Consider the following 11596-nt stretch of genomic DNA (forward strand, 5'->3'; position numbering starts at 1 on the left):
ATCAAGAAAGAAACTAAATAGTAACTGAGTACTAAAATAGGATGATGTCATCTCATGAGTAACTCAGATTCTTAAAAGGCCTTAAAGAAATGTGTTTTAGTTCTACACTGATGCATTACATTCTTAACAGCCCATAATAATACAACAACACAGGGTTACCTTGGATTACATGAGGAGAAATTTGCTGTGCTCTTTACTGAAACATTTCTCCTACAGATTGTATTCTTATGAGATTTGAGTCTATACTCCCACACCCCTCTCTCTCTCTCTCTCTCTCTCTCTCTCTCTCTCTCTCTCTCACCCACAACCCCCAATCGTGGCTGATACTGCAGTATGCAGTGTGGTTATGCTGTCTTTGCATTTTATGTAACCCTCAGGGGCCATCGTCTCTATTACAGCATTCAGTAATGATGAGAAAGATAAAAGATAAAAGCGCTTTCTTTTTCCTACAGCCCCCCTTTCCTAATCTCTCTTTCCCTGTTTCTCTGCCATTACAGTATTTGTACTTGTAGGTGATATTTCACTGTAATGTTTAATTGTGTATCTGTGATGGCATAAGATGGACTCCATATGATTCATAAGTGAGAGCATATTCAGTATATGGATTTTACTGTAGTACCTAGTATAAACCGTGTACACACTGCTTCAAATTTGTTATGTATTTAGATTTTTCACCACACATGCTGTAACGTGACATCCCAGATTTAAAGTGATAGTTCGCCCGAAAATGAAAATTCTGTTAGGATGTTCTCATCCTCTTGTCATTTAAAACCTGTGTGACTTTCTTCTGCAGAATACAAAAGAAGACATTTTGAAGAAGGTTGGTAATCGAACAGCAGCGGTACCCATTGACTTGCATTGGTTTTGTGTCCATACAATACACTGTTAAAAATTAAAGTGAAAAGGTTCTTCAGAGCGATGCAATAGAATAACAATTTTTGGTTCCACAAAGAACCCTTCAGTCAAAGGTTCTTTAAAGAACCATCTCTTTCTTATATTTTTATAATCTGGAGAACCTTTTTTTAAACAGAAAGGTTCATGGGATGTTAAAGGTTCTTTATGGAACCATTTAGACAAATAAGTTCTTCTATGGCATCGTGAAGCACCTTTATTTTTTTATTGGTGTAGAATGTGTATCACAGGTTCACCCAAAATTGGTCCCCATTGATTTGACCATAGTAATATTTATTCCTAGTCCTAGTCAATGGGGACCACTTTAAGGTGAACTTTATCCTTTAATGTTTTGGATTCCTGCGAATAAGTAATTTCAACATAAAGCTTTTTTAATTATTTTAATATGACCTAAACAAAATTGCATTTATTTTTCTATTTAAATCAGCAGGCTCTGAGATGGTAAATGTAAAGTTATGCAATTTTCTTTTTACGGATGTTGGTTTATTTAATTATAATCGGTTATCATAAGGTTAGGGACAGTGGTTACAAATAGCACCGAAGTATACATTTTAAGTGCATTATAAGGATTTGTTAAACAACAAAAATACAGATTTATGATTAAATTAGATTAATTACCATCCAAAAGGCAAGTTAAATACAGCAAGCAGTTGTGAGAATGAATATGTTGATTGAATGTAGCCTATGCACAGACAAAAACTTAGAAAATTGCCTTGAACTAACCTACTGACAAATGCAGAGTCATTACCACACCACTGGTAATGATTTAATTAGTAATCTACTTAACTCCTAATTTCTGTTAACCACTGTGTTGTAAAATGTGTATGTCACCTTCCTCAAAAATGTCACTGTAATTATCTTACATCAATTAGAGAAAGAAGAAACTTTCTTGGTCCAAAAATGTACAAGAAATAAAATTAGTCTGATAAGCAATTAGCATGGGGCTTTGATGAATTTGAGGGATTGAGCATTATATTATTCTCAATTAAAACCTGTCCTCCACAGCATTACTTATTTTAACGCTCCTCGTTCATACTAATTAGCAGGAGCCTTCATTGCTTCTGAGCTGAGAGGACATTTCAATATCCCATTAAAGCATAACAAGATAGTGGCGTGATTGACACGCTGTGAAAGTTGGGAAGTAATTACATTATATGCCTCAGTGTGCCTTTCTATCAGCATATAATGACACGTTCATTCTGTCATGACTTTTTCTTCCCCTCTTCTGCCTTTAACTTTGATTCCTCCCTCTTTTTCCTGTGTGTGTGATATTGCCGCAAGAATTGAATTAAGTCCATTGACAGACGGACAGACAGGCAGATGATGAAAAACGAATACCCAAAAATGAAAACTCACATCAGTTGATTGGACGAATTTAAAAGGAACAGGAGTGTTGGTCTTATCTTAACCTTTAAAAAAACCACAACAACATGTAGAGGATTTGCCCTTTTTGCCTTTGTGTGCAATGTGTGTGTGTTGTCTCCGAGTAGTGTTCCCATCAGATAAGAAGGGAAATGGCTATGTTAGATGTAGCAGCGTTTAGGTTAGCACAGTGAATAAACTGAATAAGAAGAGGAAGTCTGAATTCTGTTGGTCTATAAACATGTCATAAATCTTTCAAATGACCTTGTGTTTATATTTTTCACTGCAGTATCACTGTGCAGGACTGTGAGAACTGGGACAGTGCTCAATAAGCTTTGCAGTAAGCCTAACTCAAAAAATGAGTCTATGGGAAGATGGTATTCACTACAAATCAAAAGAAACAAACATACAGTATCTTACATTTGTGGCCTTATTAAAATGAATTAGGAATGCAGAATCTGGTTTCCATTTACATTCAATCTATTTAAACACAAGAGCATTTTATTCCACATCAGATCCTGGCTTTATGAATGTAAGATGAATAATATACATTAATCAGGGACAGACCATGCTGCCTTCTGACAGCTGTCTCTGAATTTAATGTCGAATTGGCTGTAGAAGAAAAAAGGACAAATTTTTATTTTTTACTGCTATGCCAGATGAGTCTGTGTTAAATCTTTTATTTAAAGTGATCCATTAAATCCATTAAATATAGCAGGTTGTTAATTTAATAAATCAAACATGCTTTCATTTGCACTATTATAATTTTTCAAGGTCAGTCAAATGAAAAGTGTTCTCTCATCATGATGTTTATACATGTGTGGTCATGACGGATATATAAATCTGAAACGCGAAGTAGCAAGTACATTGCATGAACAAGAAGTGAAAATCATGCCTGTGTAGAATTTTTTTAAATAAACAATTATGAAAAATAATTTCTGACCATCTAGAAACAAGTCTCAAAAGCAGATATTACATTAACAGGAATTTGCTTAAGATTTTGGTAGAGAACATTACATCTCTTCTTCATATACTAGTCTTCATTTCATGAGACTCTTTGATTTGTTAAACCACACATACAACTTTACTGATTGTGTTGTTGTAGGGTAGCAATTATTCAGTTGTAAGAAGTGTTTCTGCTGTTCAAAACCTCTTTAACAATTCTGTCACCCTCCCACTAATAAGTTGCAGAAATGAACAAATCCTCTAGCCTGCATGTTACTGGCCAAGTGCCAGCCTGTGCTGTCAGCCTGTGGATCTGCAGTAAAACCAGTCTGGAGACTATTTTCTATAAAAACAGACCTCCACAGGCCGGCACATATGGTGCCTTGCTTGCAAACCACTGCTAAACTACTTTCAATAGCATTTTCTGTATTTTATTAGATTTTCTTTCCCTCCTTTTTCTTCATTCTTTCTTTTCCATTTTTAATGCAGTCTCTTAAGCAGAATATCTGCACTATATCTCTGTAGTTACAGATTACTTTGTGGTTGGAACATGACTATGTATTTGCAGGTTGCTATTTTTAAATATACAGTACTAGATGCTGCACTGGTAGTCTTTTATTAAAAGACTCTAAGTACTGTTTGTGTAGACACAAAGACGGATAATCATACACATAGTGCAATATCGGTGTAGTCTTGTCTCTTACCACACTTTAAAGCTTCTCCCAAATAGAAATGCCGCCAGTTATTTATTTAGATAGTTCAAGGCTTTGGACAGAGTCGCTGAAGGAAAAGAAAATCAAAACGCACTTTAAAGAAAAGATAATAATAAAGAAAAAGAAAAAGAAGAGTGAGGCCAAAAAAGCCTCGGGATGGAGGCTCTGTCTCTTTTCCTGCCTGCCACTGCCAGAGAATACCTGTGTTCAGAGTTATTTAGAGTGATCAGGTGCAGCGAGGTGGGTCGGCGATGGTGCACACAGACACATGTTTCTACGCAGTTTGACATAATTGCCATTCTCTCTCCCATTTGGCATCTCGGTAACATCAGTCAGAGAGAAGCCGGCCTGTCACAACTGTCTGACTGCAGGGTGAGGGAAGAGAGGGATAAGTCAGATAAGGAGGAGAAAGAGAGATAGCAGATATTATACTGCTTGTGGAGTGCATATCACTCACCCAAAACAGCATCTGATCAAACATCTTCCTGAACAAAGCATTCATACACATCTTTATATATTATACAAAAACTATACAATGGTATATATATTGCAATGGGTTGGAAAATTACATTAAATGTGACTCCGTCTGTGAAAACCAGCTTAAGTCTCAAAATCTAAATATGAGATAATGAGCATCAAAGTTTGATTTCAATCATCACTTCCACAATCTTTGACACTGCCTTCGTCAGTATTAAGGATATCAATGTTTTATTTTATGTTTTTTTATAGAAAACAGTATATCACAAAAAATGTATTGATGACTTTAGCTAGGTTTTCACAGACTGGTTGACATATTTGTAACAGCATAATACGATGTCATTTGATTTTTTTAGCAACTGCGTTTGTCCAAATGAAAGTCAATCCAAGCGAATAGACAAAAATGGTGCCGATTTTTAGCGAGTGTGTGAACATATTTAGGTAAAATGACTGTTTGGAGGTAATATTTCAACATCTGAAAGGTTAGAGAAAAGTGAGGAGCGCAGGGGGCTTTTAGAATTGAGGAAATTCAATGTGACATGCTGAGAATGAATTGCTCAGTCAAGCTGAAATATCCCTCATTCTAATGGCCTGAGACAGTCATTGGTTTATTTTTGCTCCCAATATCTCAGTCTGTCTTCCGCTCTCTTTCTCTCAAATTATTTTTGCCAATAAAAATCACTGCTTTAAGATGTAATCTTGATTAATAGTACAGTAAATTCCCTGCTAAAAATATCCACAGTATTAAAATACCCATAGAACGGCCGTAAAATAGCCTACTGTGAAGCCAATTCATCACATCACTGAAGATTATAAGTACATTTCTACTGGTAATAGTGTGCATTATACATATATAAAGAGACTAGCTGGCCTGGGGATGAGAATGAAAGAGCTATTACTCTGTGTACAGAACTGCTCAATCAGATTTCTTACTTCTACTGACTGTTGATATAAAGGCTAACAGTCTAAAAGATGGAGGAGCAAGGAGCAAAGCACCTTTGAACTACAGCAAATGAAGGCGATATTCTTGCAGTTGCACCCTGCTGAAAGTGTAGCAATGCCGAATACATGATTCAGCATTACAGGATATAATGAGAGCTTTGCACAGCAAAGTAAAAAAAAATATTTCAAACCGCATTTGCACATTTTATAAACAGGACTTTTCTCATCTCGCATTACAGTGTAAATGGTTCCTTTCACGGGGTGCAAGATTTTGGAGAAGCATTTTTATTCTTAGCTATTACTTTGAAATCTAAGAAGTAAAAATAAGGCAGTAAAATATGGTTAGGAAGAGAACATGAAGTAGTACCTTAGAAAATGAAATGATGGATGTAATAGTCATTGTTTCACCGCCACACACACATACTAACACAATTCCTGGAATTCATGCAGGAAACCAAAATAGTAGAGTTGTACCCTGAGGCTTGTCCACGGCCTCTGTGCGATTGTGTGTGTGTGTGTGTGTGTGTGAGAGTTTATTGTTTATTTATTTAGATTTATGTGTATAGCTCACTTTAAATACATGCCAGTTGTGAAAACTCAAGGTGGAAATCAAACATTTACTGGATCGCATATATTTGTTGCAAAGCGTAGAATTATACATGATGATTATAGGTTTGTGTTGCACAAATATAGTTACTGAACCCAATCTTGGAAGTCTTTCCACCGTTGTGCATTCATACCATGGCTTCACTGCTAATCATCCTTACATGCTTTGATGCATAACCACAACCCAAAATATAATGGCCTCTACACCCACAGAAACACACACATTTACATACACAAAGAGAGAGAGAGATTGAAACCAGTAGCACTTACACCCCATTAGCAAAATCTCCCTCTTTTTTGCTGAGAGAAAAAAGGTGCATGCATAAATTTTACACATTTATTTCCATGGTAACCATTCACCGTGTCATTCACATGTCAAAGTGAATCAGGGGAGATTAGGGGCATTCTCTCTCTCTCTCTCTCTCTCTCTCTCTCTCTTTTCACAAATCACTTTCACAAATCCAAAGTCTCTCACATGTGCTTAAAAGTCTAATATGTCATTTTTTGGAGGATCCATTGACAGAAATCCAATATAATATACATAACTCTGTCTTCATGTGTATAAAGACCATACATATTGAAGCGTAATGTTTTTATTACCTTTAGAATAAGATATTTCTATCTACATACTCCACGGGTCCCTTTACATGGAATTGGCCATGTTGTTTCTGGAGCCATAAACTAAACGGAAAACTAGCATGTTTCATAAATATGTTATCTCCTTCAACAAAGAAGCAAAAACGTGACAACACTGTAGTTCTGCATCAGCCGGCGTAGTGCTTCGAAAAGAAGGGGTGTAGTGAGCCTTTTGTTGATATTTGTAAACTCACCGCTAGATGCTGCTTAATTTCATACACTGGACCTTTAATGGAAAGAATCAAATAACAGCCACGGTTTAAAAAATATGAGAGAAAAAGAAAGAGGCACAGAAAGAAATATATAGACTAAATGTCAATTTGAATTTATTTAATATATTTTATTATATTAAAGGTTGTTGTCATTAAAGGCAAGTGCAGGCAGTGTCAGGTATGTTACAGTAATAGTGATGTGAGAACTGTTGTGCAGTGGAGAGAATCAGAGATGACGTATTTAGCATTTTGGAAGATCGTATAAAATATGCTCCGTGATTAACAAAGGTTTATGATGTTTACAGGTTTTGTCTATCAAGATAATCTTTTGAAGCTGAAATACAATCGGCAGAAGTAAAAAGCTAACACGATGGTATAGACAGACTACACTTAAGGTCGCTCAATATCAACGTAACCACCACCAAGCCTCTGACAACTCTTTCAAACTTTGTTTAAAAAAATTTCCCTAGTAAGTGATTGCTCTGTGAATGAATCCGCATCTACATTTTAAGAGATTTGTGCCCATTTTGTGAGCTGTTTACGTCTAATGTCCCCACCAAAGGAAGTAGCTGCTTTTGGCAACTTGTTAGCAACCGCTGTTTTTAAGACACAATAAGGCTTTAAAAATGGCTGTGTTTTATGTCATAGAATCGAACGTGAAAATATTTAGAGGTTTTGTTTACCATAGACCTTATTTCGGGCAATTAACCAAAAACACATTAGAAAGACCCATAGACTTTGGAGTGATGGAACCGGAAGTCCTAAAATGCTAACTCACTTCCGGGTTTTGCGTAGTAAAATAAATCAGCGCTGAGCCTCCCTATAGGGTGGTGATGGGAAAGGGGGGGCTCATCTTTGACTTTCAAACAGGACTCATTCATCTTACTCAGTGTTCCCTAAAGACTGCTCCTCTTTCTCTTGCTTCTCCGAGACAGTTTGGGGTTTTACACTGCGAGGCTGAAAGAACTGCAAAATGAAAAACAGACTTTCTATCAGACATCTCAGGAATTGCTGCAGAAGCAAAGAGACACCTAATTTATCATGATCCCACCATCATAACAGTCAAAGAGTCCTTGACGCTGTTGCGGCAAATACTGTAAAATTATCTCACCGAGAGTCTATGAAAAATCGTATGAATTCAATTTGTACATTAGCTAATGCGCTTAATGGTTAATGTGCTTTAAAGACATGGACTCTGTGCTGCAGAGCAGAAGCAATAAAAAACAACCACAAATGCTGAATAAATGTACGGACAGATATTTGTACACATGTACTGCCAGGTCTTACTATTTTCACCTGTCTGTCTTATAATCAGTAGATCTTACAAATGCACATATATTAACCTATGCCATATTGCAAATCAGAACATCTACACCATCTGTGAGGGGCTTCAGATCACACTCAAGAGAAGCAAGATGATCTCCAATCTAAACACACACACACAGGTTTGTTATCTCTGTGGGGACAGTCCCTAGGCGTAATGATTTCTATAATATACAAACTGTATATTTTATCCCCTAAACCTAACGATCATAGACTTATTGCATTTTTAGATTGTCCAAAAATATTGTTGTGTATGATGTAACGCTTTTTTAAATGAGTCTCATGAGTTGGAAAATTCAGATTTAGGTCTACACTGGGATATAAACACATACACCTCAGATGCATGTACATATTCCCTCTGACACATACAAACTCTAATCTTTCTGAGCCTTCCTAGAGTTTAATCAATACGCATCAGCTGGTATATACGATACTGAGGCCAGTATAAATCCAGACTAGTCAATGTACACTGTTTCCATTTGATTTCGCCTCCACTGCTGCCTAATTGAATGGACAAATGCATATTCCAAGCATGAAGTGCTAGTCAATACTAGGATGTCCCATCAAGATCAGTGCAATAGGATATTTTTAAACTGTAGAATCCACAAAAATCTATTATTTTGCTTCTACGTTCCCCTATGGTTAAGTCAAAGTAACCCTTGTGTTGGCAAAGCACCATTAATATTTTTATATTAGTCAGGGCAGATATGGCCGTAGGAAAAATAATCAACTGTTGGATCTGTTTTGCCAGGCCTAAAACAAATTTAAGCTGCTATTTTATAATAACAAAACACATTTGGTGTAACATCGAATAGCAATATCATAAAATATATTAATGATGCAGAGAATTGCTTTAGTTTCTGCTTGTAGCAAACTGCAACCTCTAATGAATTCATTTTGCGGTGGGGTTGGGGTAAAAGGAGAGAGAGATTTCTTCTTAAGCATCACAGCTGCTACCACACTTGCACGATGAGTCAAACTGATGATAAACTCAGTGGAATGTGTACTGGGCCCAGAATATTACAATTTTATTTCGCAGTATTAAACATGAAACCGAGCACTGCAGTTGGGGCTGTTGGCACTATTCTGCGTATCCAAAGAAACAGACTATAACTGACGAGCTGCTGCATTGCCAGTGGTTTCTATAAAACTCTACTGAATGTAATCCAATCAGAAATTTACTTTTATATGCAACATATGTTATACAGCTCGCTCGCGGCAATGGATTCTCAACATGCGTTTGTTGTTTAAAGACAGGCTGGAAATGATGTACCTCGTTCTGCTGTAGTGCTGGAAAATGAACATCATTACACAGTCTTACTTCTTTTCACGAACCTGTAAAAGTGTTATATGCCTGCCGTTGCACATGTAATGCACTTAACGCCACAAATTACACAGTGTGCATACGATAAACACACAACACTAGTTTTTGGTTATAATCAAGTCAGTTTCGTTGTTAAGCAACAAGATGAATGGGTTTGAAAAATGTGAATGCACATTTACATTTTGGCATGATTTAAAGGGACAGTTCACCCTAAAATAAAGATTCTTTCATAATTTATTCACCCTCGAATTGTTCCAAATCTTCATACGTTTCTTTGTTCTGATGAACACAGAGAAAGATATTTGGAAGAATGCTTGAATGCCAGACGGTTCTTGGCCATCATTGACTACCATAGTAGGAAAAATGGCAATAGTCAAAAGTGCCCCCAGAATTGTTGGCTTTTCTACATTCTTCAAAATATATTTTGTGTTCAACCAAACATAGACATTTATGAAGCAATTTTTCCTACTATGGTAGTCCATGATGGCCAAGAACCGTCTGGTTTCAAGCATTATTTCAAATACCTTTCTCTGTGTTCATCAGAACAAAGATATTTGTAAAGATTTGAAACAACTTGATGGCAGACATCATTTTGGAGTGTTTTACTGTTTAGCAACATCTGAGAATCATTACTGTTAAGCTAAATCCAGCTTGTATAGAGAGGAAACGACGCAGATGAACCTATATTTATGAAGTGACTGGATAATGCAATTTTTGGTTCAGCAAATCCTTCCATAAGTCTTCATATAGTTCAGTAAGATCATTAAGAGAACAACGCTTATAAAGCTAAATGTCACCGTTACGTTGAAGAGGCAAACAACTGATTTATTTCAATGTGTCATTTAACACTTAAAATTGAAATGTTATTTAACAACTCCGATTTGCGATGGTAATCATTTCCCAGTAAACCAATGAGCTGATGACTTAGTTTGACCCCTGTAATAATGACCCGAGTGTGAGAAAATGGTTTACAAAAGCTCACAGTTTTAGGAGACCAAACCATTTCTAAGCGTTTCGAGGTCTGTGTAGGAGTTGCAGGCAAAAGGATTTAAGCAGTGTCCCACCCGCTTTCCCAGCTGGTCTAAACTCTAATGAGGCTTTAACCAGGATGTGGGATGGCTTTCTATTTACAACCCACAGGTCACCACCACACAATGAGGGCCATAACAAAGACTCTGTAGACCTACTGGTTCAAAATGGCATTTTAACTCAATTGCATGGTCAGCAAATCTCCCGAATAGAGTCAAAACACATAACATTCATCATATGTGAAAAGACTTTATAGACTTTGACAAGTGCTTTTACTTACTTGAAAGTAAGTTGCTCCAGACTGCTGTTCTTGAAAATAGTTAATCAGTATGCCAAGATATTCCAAATGTGTTTGTCAGAACAAAGAAATGTATACAGATTAGAGAACTCGATGGTGAATAAATTATGACTTTATTATGATTTTATGATGTTATGATTATTTTTGGGGGGGGAGGGGTGAAATGTTCCTTTGATAATGACAAGAATATAAATCCAATGAGGCTTTTAAATCTTGTTCTTCTTCTGAGACATTCTTATACACTCACACAAGGAAATTCTTAAGAAATTATATCATGTCCTGTCATTACAACAAGATTTAATGGGATATTGAACTAAACTCAAGCAAGTGTGTCCTCCTTAAGTACATTACCAGAGGAAACACATGCCCAGACTGTGTTGATGAGTCATGATGTATGTGAATGATGTATGTCCGTATTGTATTTTTAATGCTTATAATGGTCTTTTTAATGTTATTTTCAAATGCTGCTTTTCAACACTATTAAGACTGCTGCATTACACAGATCATTTAAAAGGAATTACTGTCAACATGTGTGACAGAAAGCCATGAAAGAGTGTTTGAATTAAAGAGAGTGAAGGAATGTAGGTCATATGGTATTCTTCTCTACATTTTCAAACCTGATTAGACATATATGGCCTGGAGTCCATGTTAGATGAAACCTGACCAATCTTCCTTTATGCCTTTTTATAAACAAAAATAATTCTCAAATACATCACAAGTAAGTTTCCATAGCAATACGTACATAGTGATAAACATCATCATTACTGTTCATCTTTTCACATTTTTCGTTTACTACCGGTACTTGGTCTTTTACTTA

Source organism: Barbatula barbatula (assembly GCF_947034865.1).
Source record: "Barbatula barbatula genome assembly, chromosome: 1".
Classification (NCBI taxonomy): domain Eukaryota; kingdom Metazoa; phylum Chordata; class Actinopteri; order Cypriniformes; family Nemacheilidae; genus Barbatula; species Barbatula barbatula.